We start from the raw sequence: 12,199 nt of genomic DNA, 5'->3' as shown, positions 1-12,199 counted from the left end.
CTCACCTTTGTCTTTGTCATTGTATTTTACAAATGTTAATGTTGTAATTGGGGCCCTGGTGGCACAATGGTTAAGAGCTTGGCTGTAACCAAAAGGTCAGCAGTTTGAATCCACCAGCTGCTCCTTGGAAAACCTATGGGGCAGTTCTATTCTGTCGTACAGGGTAGCTATGAGTCGGGATCAACTTGACAGCGGTGGATTTAATGTTGCAATTACACTGGTGCTCCACTTGCAATCCAGGAGTCCTGTAGTCCCCTTTGGTGTGTCACTGACCAGCTCCTCTTCATTCCCCATGGAGGCCTTTCTGACCTTTATTCTCAAGCCCGCCACAGTATTGTCACCACCTCTCTCAAGGGTGACTTCTCATACTTCATCAAGAAGATTGAAGTGGAAATTGGCATAACATAGTTTATAAAGGAAATGTTCTACATCCTACTTTGGTGAATAGCATCTAGGGTCTTAAAAGTTTGTGAGTGGCCATCTAAGATGCTCCACTGGTCCCACACTGTCTGGAGCAAGGGATAATGAAGAAAACCAAAGACACAAGGGAAAGATTAGTCCAAAAGACCACACCCTCCACCAGACTGAGTCCAGCACAACTAGATGGTGCCTGGCTACCTCCACTGACTGCTCTCACAGGGATCACAATAGAGGGCCCCAGACAGAGCTGGAGAAAAATGTAGAACAAAATTCTAACTCACAAATAAAAGACCAGAGTTACTGGTCTGACACAGACTGGAGAAACCCTGAGAGTATAGCTCCTGGACACCCTTTTAATTCAGTACTGAAGTCACTCCTGAGGTTCACCCTTCAGCCAAAGATTAGATAGGCCCATAAAATAAAACTGAAGGGGCACATCAGCCTAGGGGCAAGGACAAGAAGGCAGGAGGGGACAGGAATCTGGTAATGGGGAACCTAAGGTCGAGAAAGGGAGAGGGTTGACATGTCATGGGGTTGGCAACCAATGCCACAAAACAGTATGTGTATGAATTGTTTAATGAGAAACCAATTTGCTCTGTAAACCTTCATCTAAAGCACAATAAAAGAAAAAGAAAAAAAGATGGAAGCTGAAGAGTATAAACTCCCTCAGCTACCCAAACCAACACCTTCAAAGACATTTATTTCCACATCCATCTCCCTTCTCTTCCTGAGCCTCAGAAGAAGTTAGCCTGCTCAAGACTGATCACTTGGCCTGTGGCCTCCATTCAGCCCCTTCATTGTGGTTCCGTCTCCCATATCTCAAACTCTCAACCACTAGCTTCTCTCTTGCGTCCTATAAACATACTAACGACTATGCTAAACTTCAATAAAAATAAACTTTACAAAAACCTCCATCTCATTATTGTAGCAACTTCCCTTCCTCTCCATAAGTAACATTTAAAAAGCAGGCTGAATTACACACAACGATCAAAATGATGGTGAAACCCAAGTGTCCATCAACAGGAATGGATACACCAAATGTACTACATACAAGCAATAGAATATTATGCAGCCATAAAGAAAATGAAGTCCTGATACGTGCTACAACATGAATGAACCTGGAAAACATTATGCCAAGTAAAATCTCAATCACAAAAGGACAAACATTGTATGCTCCCGCTTACATGTAATATCTAGAACAGGCAAAAGCATAGAGACCAAATTTATTAGTGGTTCCCAGGACCTGGGGCAAGGGGGGAATGGTGAGTTTAAAAAAAGTGAGAGCTTGAATCAATAAAATTAAATTAAAAAATGCAGGCTGGAGTAATTTGTCCGTGTCCTCACCTCATGCGTGCCTCAGAGCCACTGGGCTTCCACTTTAATCATATAACAGTGGTTTTCATGAGACAATCACTAGAATTTCATTCCTCATCTGACTTTACTTTTCATGACTGGTACTGTTTATCTCCCATCCTTGTTCTAGGTGACTGGTACTGTTTATCTCCCATCCTTGGTCTAGGCTATGGTAGTTCTGGTCCATTAGTCCTTTGGACTAATCTTTCCCTAGTGTCTTTAGTTTTCTTCATGCTCCCTTGCTCCCAACGCGGTGAGACCAGTGGAGTATCTTAGATAACCATTCGCTGGCTTTTAAGATCCCAGATGCTACTCACGAAAGTAGAATGTTTGCCTCTGTACTGCTCCTCAAGGCTGCATCCTGGGACTTCCCAATTCACTGAATCTCCTTGAGTGCTCTCAGCCATGTCCACTACCCTTCCTCCAATGACCTCCAAGTCCTCCAATCCAGAAGCCTGGGTTAAAGCTCTACTTTTACTTTACTTCACCCCTCCTCACATCAAATTTGTGGTCACGCCAGCCAGTCTGACCTCTCAATCACCATTGATGTCTTCCTCACCATCCCTACTGCTGCTGCTGTATCCCTGGCTCTGGTCATTGGTTCCCTGCCACTGCATACATAGCTGGTCCTTCTGCATGAAGCTGTGCTCACGCTACTAATGAGGAGCAAGTTCAGCTGGGGTAACTGAAAACCACAGTGTAGTGGTGGCCTGTGTGTATTGTATAGTGAGTGAGAGATTTACTTCAAGGAATTGGCTCACACAATTGCAGAGTGCTGGCAAGTCCAAAATCCGTAATTCAGGTGATAGGCTGGAAAGTCCTGCAGGCTTACATCCCAAGATCAGTAGGTCAACCAATGAGAAGAGTGAGGGAAGATTTCTGCCAATGGGAGCTGTGGGGAACATGGTCTCTGGGAACATCTAGTTCGATTGTCATAACAGTTTATAAAGAAAATGTTCAACATTCTACTTTCGTGAGTAGCATCTGGGATCTTAAAAGCCAGCGAATGGTTATCTAAGATACTCCACTGGTCTCACCGCGTTGGGAGCAAGGGAGCATGAAGAAAACTAAAGACACTAGGGAAAGATTAGTCCAAAGGACTAATGGACCAGAACTACCATAGCCTCCACCAGACTGAGTCCAGTACAACTAGATGGGGCCCAGCTACCACCACTGACTGCTCTGACACGGATCACAATACAGGGTCCCAGACAGAGCTAGAGAAAAATGTAGAACAAAATTCTAACTCAGAAAAAAAAAAAAAGACCAGACTTACTGGCCTGACAGAGACTGGAGAAACCCCAGGAGTATGGTCCCTGGACACCCTTTTAGCTCACTAATGAAGTCACTCCTGGGGCTCACCCTTCAGCTGAAGATTAGACAGGCCCATAAAACAAAACAAAAGGGGCACACCAGCCCAGGGGCAACAACTAGAAGGCAGGAGGGGACAGGAAAGCTAGTAACAGGGAACCTAAGGTTGAGAAGGGGGGATGTTGACATGTGGGGTTGGTAACCAATATCACAAAACGATATATGTACTAACTGCTCAGTGAGAAGCTAGTTTGTTCTGTAAACCTGCATCTAAAGTACAAAGCTGGACAGTGAATAAGGAAGACCAAAGAAGAACTGATGCCTTTGAATTACGGTGTTGGCGAAGAATATTGAATGTACCATGTACTGCCAGAAAAGTGAACAAATCTGGCTTGGAAGAAGTACAGCCAGAATGCTCCTTAGAAGCAAAGATGGCAAGAGGCAAGACTTTGCCTCACGTACTTTGGACATGTCAGGAGGAGGGACCAGCCCCTGGAGAAATACGTCATGCTTGGTAAAGTAGAGGGTTAGCAAAAAAAGACGCAAACTCTCAATAAGATGGATTGACACAGTGGCTGCAACAATGGGCTCAAATGTGGTAGCAATTGCGAGGATGGTACCGGACCAAGCAGTGTTTAATTCTGTTGTGCATGAAGTCTCTATGAGTTGAAGCCAACTCAAGGGCACCTAACAACAATAACTAATCCAAGGTTTGGTACATACTTTTAATGCTTAATAAACATCAGTCTCTACTGTGTCCTCTATCTAAACTCTAACCTTGAGCTTCTAGTTCATGGCCATGTGTCTGGTTCCACTTGAAATATCTTTCTATTCACACTTCCATTCACATTATAGTCACGCTTTTAATCTATTGTTAAGATATTTTGATATTTCACTCTGGGAAGTGGAAATACTTAGAGCAATGGATTTTTAGAGAAAATATTATTTTAATTCTCTGTAATCTAAAAGGGTTTGCCTAACTCCTTTTATGGTATATGAAAAAAGAGAGATCTCAGAAGTAGATCACCAGGTTCTTCTTCCTAGTCCGCCTTAGCCTGGAAGCTCTGCTGAAACCTGTTCACTATGGGTGACCCTGCTGGTATTTGAAATAAAGGTGACATAGCTTCCAGCATCACAGCAACACACAAGTGAGCACAGTACGACAAACTGACATGCAAGTGATGGGAAGTAAAGGGCACATGTAGGAAAAGCTGTATCACAGGAGAAACACTTGTGAAGTTTACAACCCTGAGAGACAGACCCAGTAAAAGGCTGAAATTTAATCAGTTTATATAGAATGCTAGCCATCCCCCAACACCTTATCACCACACCAACAGGGCTGCAGTATAACAGTGGATTACTGCATAAAGAGCTGCAAGACACAGGCTGTCTCTGAAGAGAAGTACTTAGGGAAGCCCAAAGTCAACAGGGGAGACACAAACAAGAGCTCTAGAAGAATTTGGAGCACATAGCCTAACTCCTAACTAGATTAATATAAATCCTCACACCAAAGGCCTATTTATCTTAGTCCCTATTACCTAATAAAGCATGCTTGGCTTCTAACAGAAAATTACAAGGCATACAAAAAGGCAAGAAAAAACACAGTCTGAAGAGACAAGCAATCATTAGACCCAGGTTTAAGTTTGACACAGATGTTGTAATTATCAGATAGGGAATTCAAAATAACTATGATTAATATGTTAAGGGCTCTATTAGAAAATGTAGATAACATGCACAAACAGGTAAGTAATGTAAACAGAGAGATGGAGACTCTAAAAATCAAAAGGAAATGCTAGATATAAAAACACTAATAGAAAAGAAGGGTGCCTTTGATGGACTTATCAGTAGGCTGGACAAAGCTGAGGAAAGAATCAATGAGCTAAAAGATATGTCAATAGAAACTTCCCAAACTGAAGTGTGAAAATAAAATAAATAGAAAATATACAAGAACTGCAGGACAAATTTGAAAGGTGTAACATATACATAATTGAAATACCAGAAGGAAAAGAGAATAGAGCAGAAAAAATATTTGAAGTTACAATGGCTGAAACTTTCCAAATTAATGACAGAAACCAAACTACTGATCCAGGAGGCTTAGGGAACAAAAACCAGGATAAATACCAAAACAAAACAAAACAAAAATTTTAATCCACAAACACCTATTGTTGTTGCTGTTAGTGTTGTTATTAGCTTCCATCAAGTCATCTCCGATTTATGGTGACCTTATGTACATTTTTTTATGTACAACAGAGCAAAACATCGCTCAGTCCTATGCCATGTTTAATATCATTGGTATGTTTGAGTCTATGGTTGAAGCTATTGTGTCAATCCATCTCATTGAGAATTTTCCTTGTTTGTCTGATCCTCTCCTTTACCAGCTATGATGTCTCTTTCTAGCAATTGCTCTTTCTAAATGATGTGTCCAAAGTAAGGAAGACAGAATCTCACCATCCTCCCTTTTAAGGAGCATTTCTTCTAAGACTGTTTTATTCATTCTATTGGCAATCCTAGTATATTCAATATTCTCTGCTACCACCATAATTTGAATGCATCAATTCTTCTTCTGCCTTCCTTTATCGTTTGGTTTTTTGCGTGTGTAGGAAACCCTGGTGGCATAGTGGTTAAGTGCTACGGCTGCTAACCAAAGGGTCAGCAGTTCGAATCCACCAGGCGCTCCTTGGAAACTCTATGGGTCAGTTCTACTCTGTCCTATAGGGTCGCTATGAGTCGGAATCGACTTGATGGCACTGGTTTATATATATACATATATATTTTAAAGTCCCTAGGTGCAAAAAAAAAAATTTTTTTTTTTAGGTGCAGCAAATGGTTAATGTGCTAGACTGCTAACCAAAAGGTTAAAGGCTGGAGTCCACCCAGAGGCATCTTGAAAGAAAGGCCTGGAGATCTACTTCTGAAAAATCAGCCACTGAAAGCCCTATGGAGCACAGTTCTACTCGGACACACATGGGGTCACCATGAGTCAGAGTTGACTCAGTGGCAACTAGTTGGTTGGTTGGTTAAACTTTAAAATCCCTGAATATGATTGGAAACCATGAGATCTGCTCAAAATGTTGTCCAAAGTTGGGAAAGGGAGTGTGGACAGAACTCAGGAGTAAGAAAAATGAAGCTGTTTCCTGACTGTGCCTCACAGAGTACAGCCCATCGAATACCACTGAATTAATTGCTTAAAGATGGTAGAGATGGACACATAAACAACTGATTGCTGTAAGGGGTTATAGGTATTTGGGGCTCTGAGGTCCTGGAGGTCCTTGAAATTTGGTCTGAGGGTGCAGGAGGGGTCTTGACGTTATCCTGATTTCTAATGTTGGTCAGTGTCATGGATTGAATTGTGCCCCCTAAGAATATCTGTCAGCTTGGCTAGGTCATGATACCCTTGTATGATTGTCTGCTATTTTATCTTCTGATGTGATTTCCTTGTGTGTCGTAAATCCTATCACTATGCTGTAATAAGATGGACTAGCGGCAGTTATACTGATGAGGTCTACAAAATTAGGTAGTGTCTTAAGCCAATCTCTTTTGAGACATAAAAGAGAGAAGCTAGCAGAGAGACAGGAGGACCTCATACTACCACAAAAGCGGTATCTGGAGCAGAGCGCATCCTTTGGACCTGAGGTTCCTGCGCTGAGATGCATCCAGACCAAGGGAAGACTGATGACGAGGGTCTTCCTCCAGAGCCAACAGAGAAAGCCTTCCCCTGGAGTTGGCATCTTGAATTCAGACTTCTAGCCTACTGGACTGTGAGAGAATAAATTTCTCTTTGTTAAAGCCATCAACTTATGGTATTTCTGTTATAGCAGTTCTAGATGACTAATACAGTCAATCATATCATTGTTTACATTTTCATTTCTCTGAGTTTTTGAGCATTTCTAGTATGCTTACTAGCCTTTTGTTTACTCCTCTTCTGTAAATTGCTAGTTCATAGACATTACCTCCTTATCTACTACGATCATTGATTTACAGTTCCTGTATATGCTAGTTGAGTCTCAAATGCACCTCAGAAGAAAGGCCTGGCAATCTACTTCAGAAAAATCAGCCACTGAAAACCCTATGCAGCAAAGCTCTACTCTGAGACAACTTGATGGCAACCAGACTGTCACCTGCTAGATATTAATTGCTTATCTATATTATACATTGCAAATTTCTTCTTCTATCCTATCATCTTATTAACTGTCATTTTGATGTAATCAAGTCATCAATTTCGTTTTTCAATTTATAGATCTTTTTTAAAGTTTTGTTTAATGAGTTCCTCCCTGCCCCTGGGTCACAATGATACTTTTCATCTATTAACTTATATTTTCATGTTTCACATTTAGGTCGTTAATCCATCTGGAGCCCACATTTGTCTGATGTTAAGTAGTAACGCAGTTTTGTACGCTGAATCTATCTCTCTGTTCTTCATTAATTTGTTGTGCTGCCTTCATCATCTTTGAAGTTCCCGTGTGTACTAGTGTCTGTCTCTGAGCTCCCTAATTTGTTCAGTTGGTCTTGTCTTCCCTTGCTCCAATACTAGCCTTTTTTTTTTTTTAACTATGATTTAATGACTTGTAGAAAAGGCCTTACTATATCTTTTTAAGATTGACTTAGCTACTTGTGGACCTTAATTTCTCTGTATAATTTCTGTAAAAATTATATAAAATTTCCTTTAGAAATCTAACAATTTTGTGTGTGTGTGTTGAGTTGCATTTATAGGTGGTTTTGAGGAGATTTGACACTCTCATAATATTAAATCACCTCATCACCCCACTCAAAAGCGTAGAATGTCTTTTTATTCATTTGAATCATTTTAATGTCTTTTCACAGTTTTCAGTCGTTCTCCATAGTGGTCTTATGCATTCTTGGTTGACTCACAGATAACATTATCATTTTTGTTGTTATTGTGAGTGCAATGTTGTTTTTAGTGAGTTTTTTTCAAGTTCGTTACTACTACTGTAGAGAAATGCTGTTAATTTTTATAGTCTGATGCATCTGGGAAACTTACTGCCTCACACTACTTCTGAGAGTTTGTCTGCTGAATCTGTAGATGATTGTATGATGATTGTGTCATCTGTGTCACTTTCTTCCAATATTCACCTCTCTTATTTCTTTCTCTTTCCTTTTAGTGTTGGTTAGAATCACCAGAAGGAGCCCTTGTGGTGCAATGGTTAAGCGCTCAGCTACAAACTGAAAGGTAGGCAGTTTAAACCTACCCAGCAGCTCCACAGGAGAAAAGAACTGGCGATCTGCTCCCGTAAAGATTACAGCCTAGGAAATCCTATAGGGCAGTTCTGTTCTGTCATGTAGGGTCACTAGGAGTCAGAATAGATTCTATGGCAAACAAGAGGAAGAAGAATTATCTGTAGTTGTAATAGTGGTCACCCCTATCTTGCTTCTGATTTTAAAAGGGAATGCTATAAAGCTTCTTCAATAAGTCTAAGTACAGTTTTATACTTTAAGTATACTTGGTATAATTGAGTGTAAAGCAAACAGGTGCAACACTAGAAGCACTCACTCGTCTAGGCTAAGAAATTTGGAAGACAGCTATGTGGCCAACGTACTGGAAGAGATCCATATTTGTACCCATTCCAAGGAAAGATGATCCAAAAGAATGTGGAAAATATCAAATAATATCATTAATATCACATTCAAGTAAAATTTTGCTGAAGATAATTCAAAAACAGTTGCAGCAGTACATCAACAGAGAAATGCCAGAAATTCAAGCTGGATTCAGAAGAGGACCTACAACGAGGGATATCATTGTTAATGTCAGATGGATCCTGGCTGAAAGCAGAGAACACCAGAAAGATGTTTACCTATGTTTTATTGACTATGGAAAGGCATTTGACTGTGTGGATCATAACAAATTACGGATAAGATTGCGAAGAATGGGAATTCCAGAACACTTAATTGTGCTCATGAGGAACTTGTACATAGACCAAGAGGCAATCATTTGAACAGAACAAGGAGATACTGCATGGTTTAAAATTAAGAAGGGTGTGTGTCAGGGTTGTATCCTTTCACCACAGTTCTTCAATTTCTATGCCTGAGAAAATAATCCAAGAAGCTGGACTGTAGGAAGAAGAATGGGTCATCAGTATTGGAGGAAGACTTATTAACAACCTGTGATATGCAGATGACACAACTTTGCTTGCTAAAAGCAAAGAGGACTTGAAGAACTTACTAATGAAGACCAAAGACTACAGCCTTCAATATGGATTATGCCTCAGCATAAAAAAAAAAAAAAAATCCTCACAGCTGGACCAATAGGTAACATCATGATAAATGGAGAAAAGATTGAAACTGTCAAGGATTTCATTTTACCTGGATCCACAATCAACACCCATCGAAGCAGCAGTCAAGAAATCAAATGATGTATTGCATTGGGTAAGTCTGCTGTAAATGACTTCTTCAAAGGGTTGAAAAGCAAAGTTGTCACTTTGAAGACTAAGATGAAGGTGTCACAACCCATGGTATTCTCAATCACCTCATACGCATGTAAAAGCTGGACAATGAATAAGGAAGACCGAAGAAGAATTGACGCCTTTGATTTATGGTGTTGGCAAAGAATATTGAATCTATCATGGATGCCAGAGGAACAAACAAAGCTGTCTTGGAGGAAGTACATCCAGAATGCTCCTTAGAAGTGAGGATGGCGAGACTTCATCTCATGTACTTTGCACATGTGATCAGGAGGAACCAGTCCCTGGAGAAGGACATCATGCTTGGCAAAGAAGAGAGTTAGCAAAAGAGAGGAAGACCCTCAACAAAATGTATTGACACAGTGACTGCAACAGTGGGCTCAAATACAGCAACGACTGTGAGGATGGGGCGGGACCTGGCAGTGTTTCACTCTGTTGTACGTAGGGTTGCTATGAGTCAGAACAGACTCAACAACATCTGAAAACAAGTATAAAGTTTACTACAGGTATTCAAATGTTATCAAACTAAGAGTGTTCCCTTCTATTTCTAATATTCCCAGAGCTTCTTTTATTAAGATTGTAAGTGTTAAACATTATCAAAAATTTATTCTGCATCAGTTGAAATATTATTTTCCTCCTTTAATCTATTAATGCTGTAAGTTGTACATTTTCTGCTGTTGAACAATTCTTACATTCCTGAAAGAAACCATAATTGTTTGTGATGTATTATTATATTTTTATAAAGTGAAGGATTTGGTTACTATGTTCATAACTTAAATAGGCCTATGATTTTTATTTCTTTTATTATTATTTTCTGCATTTAAAACCAACATTACACTAGCTCGTAAAATGCGCTAGGATCTTTTTCTGTTTTCTAATACAACTTGTTCTACTCTGTCCTGTAGGGTCGCTATGAGTCAGAATCGACTCGATGGCACTGGGTTTTTGTTGGGTTAATACAACTTGTATAAAATAGGAATTAGCTGTTCCTTGAAAGTTTGATAAGCTCATTCCTAAAACTGCAATGGGTTTGCAGGTTTTGAGAGAAGTGATCTTTGATCACCACTTTCATTTATTTAATTGTTATTGGTTGATTTAAGTTCTCTATTTCCTCTGTTTTGAGATTTTATATTTTTCTAGGAAATATATATAACTATTTCATACAGATTTTCAAGCATCATATAGCTAATTATAATACTTCTTATCATCTTATTTCTACAATTGTTTTCTTCTGTACTTCTTCTATACCATATTAACTTTGTTAGAAGTTGAGTCTTCTGTTTTTCTTTTAATATTTACGTAAATTTTTCTGTAGAAAAAAATAGAGCTTGGAATAAAGAACAGAAGCTGCTTTTTAATAGAGATATTCACTTTTGAGACTCCCAAACCAAGAAGCTTGGACCAAGCAGGCCGGCTTGTTCGCGGGAAAGATAGAAACTGCGCCATGAAAGATTTGAAAGGAGGTGTGAGATGCGGAAATTAGGAAACTAGAGGGTGAACCTTGCAGCAGCAGCATATGCAGCTTCTGAGGGTGAGCCCAGCATTCTGTCTCTGACAGCCACCACGCAGCACGTCACCTGAAAGCTAAGAGCAAAGGCCACAAACTGAAGCCACCATGGCTGACTTTGACCTGAATCCTATCTGAAGAAATGGGAAGTTGTTAAAACTCAGGAGGCTTCACACACACACACACACACACACACACACTGCTGAATTCTTATTGTTGCTAGCTACTATTGAAGTGGCCCCAGACTCATGGTGACCTCATGTACAACAGAACGAAATGCTGTCTGGTCCTGCCCTTTCCCTGTCTTAGGCTGGGTTCTCTAGAGAAGTGAAACCTACATATATACACATATGTATGTGTGTGTGTGTGTGTGTGTATAGAGAGAGAGATATCTCAAGGCAGGGGCTCACATGGTTGTAGAGATTGGCAAGTCCCAAGTCCATGGGTCAGGTGTCAGGCTGGAGGCTTCTCCTGATTCACATAGCTGCAAGGGCTGATGAATCCAAGATCTGCAGGTCAGACAACAGGCCACTGGCTCATGGACTGAGGAGGCTGATGAGTCCAAGACTAGTGGGCAATACTGCAGGCTGCTGGCTCAAGACCCAAGAACCAGAGGTCAGATGACAATGAGCTGGATGCAGGACCCAGAGCAAGCAAGCAAGCTTGCCAGAATGTCCATTTATATATTGGATGCAGGCCACACCCCCAAGGAAACACTCCTAAAAACTGATTGGCTGATCATATCAGATCACATCATGGAAAATAACTACATCATTACATAACTACCAAACTACATCATTACATAACTGCCAAACCACTGAGAATCATGACCAAACCAAGGTAACACACAATCTTAACCATCACAATCCCCATAATTACTTGTGGATTGGACAGTAGTGATCCGTAGTGTTGCCACTGGCTGATTTTTGGAAGTAGATCATTAGACATTTCTTCCTACTCCATTTTGGTCTGTAAGCTCTGCTGAAACCTGTATTCTAGCCTATCTTAACTAATCACAAGATGTTGAACGACAGCATTTGCTTTTGTAATTTTGCCTCAGCAATTTCCCCCTTTAAGCATGCACTCTTCCTCCTGGCCTGATGCCTATCTGTTTGTGTTACCTGCCTTCACATGCAGGCATTCAAAATTGCAGACCTGGTCTAATATGTCTGTTAATATTGTCCCTTAGCAA

The sequence above is a fragment of the Loxodonta africana genome, chromosome 18, assembly GCF_030014295.1.
Source record: "Loxodonta africana isolate mLoxAfr1 chromosome 18, mLoxAfr1.hap2, whole genome shotgun sequence".
NCBI classification, from domain to species: domain Eukaryota; kingdom Metazoa; phylum Chordata; class Mammalia; order Proboscidea; family Elephantidae; genus Loxodonta; species Loxodonta africana.
This window is presented reverse-complemented; position numbering follows the sequence as displayed.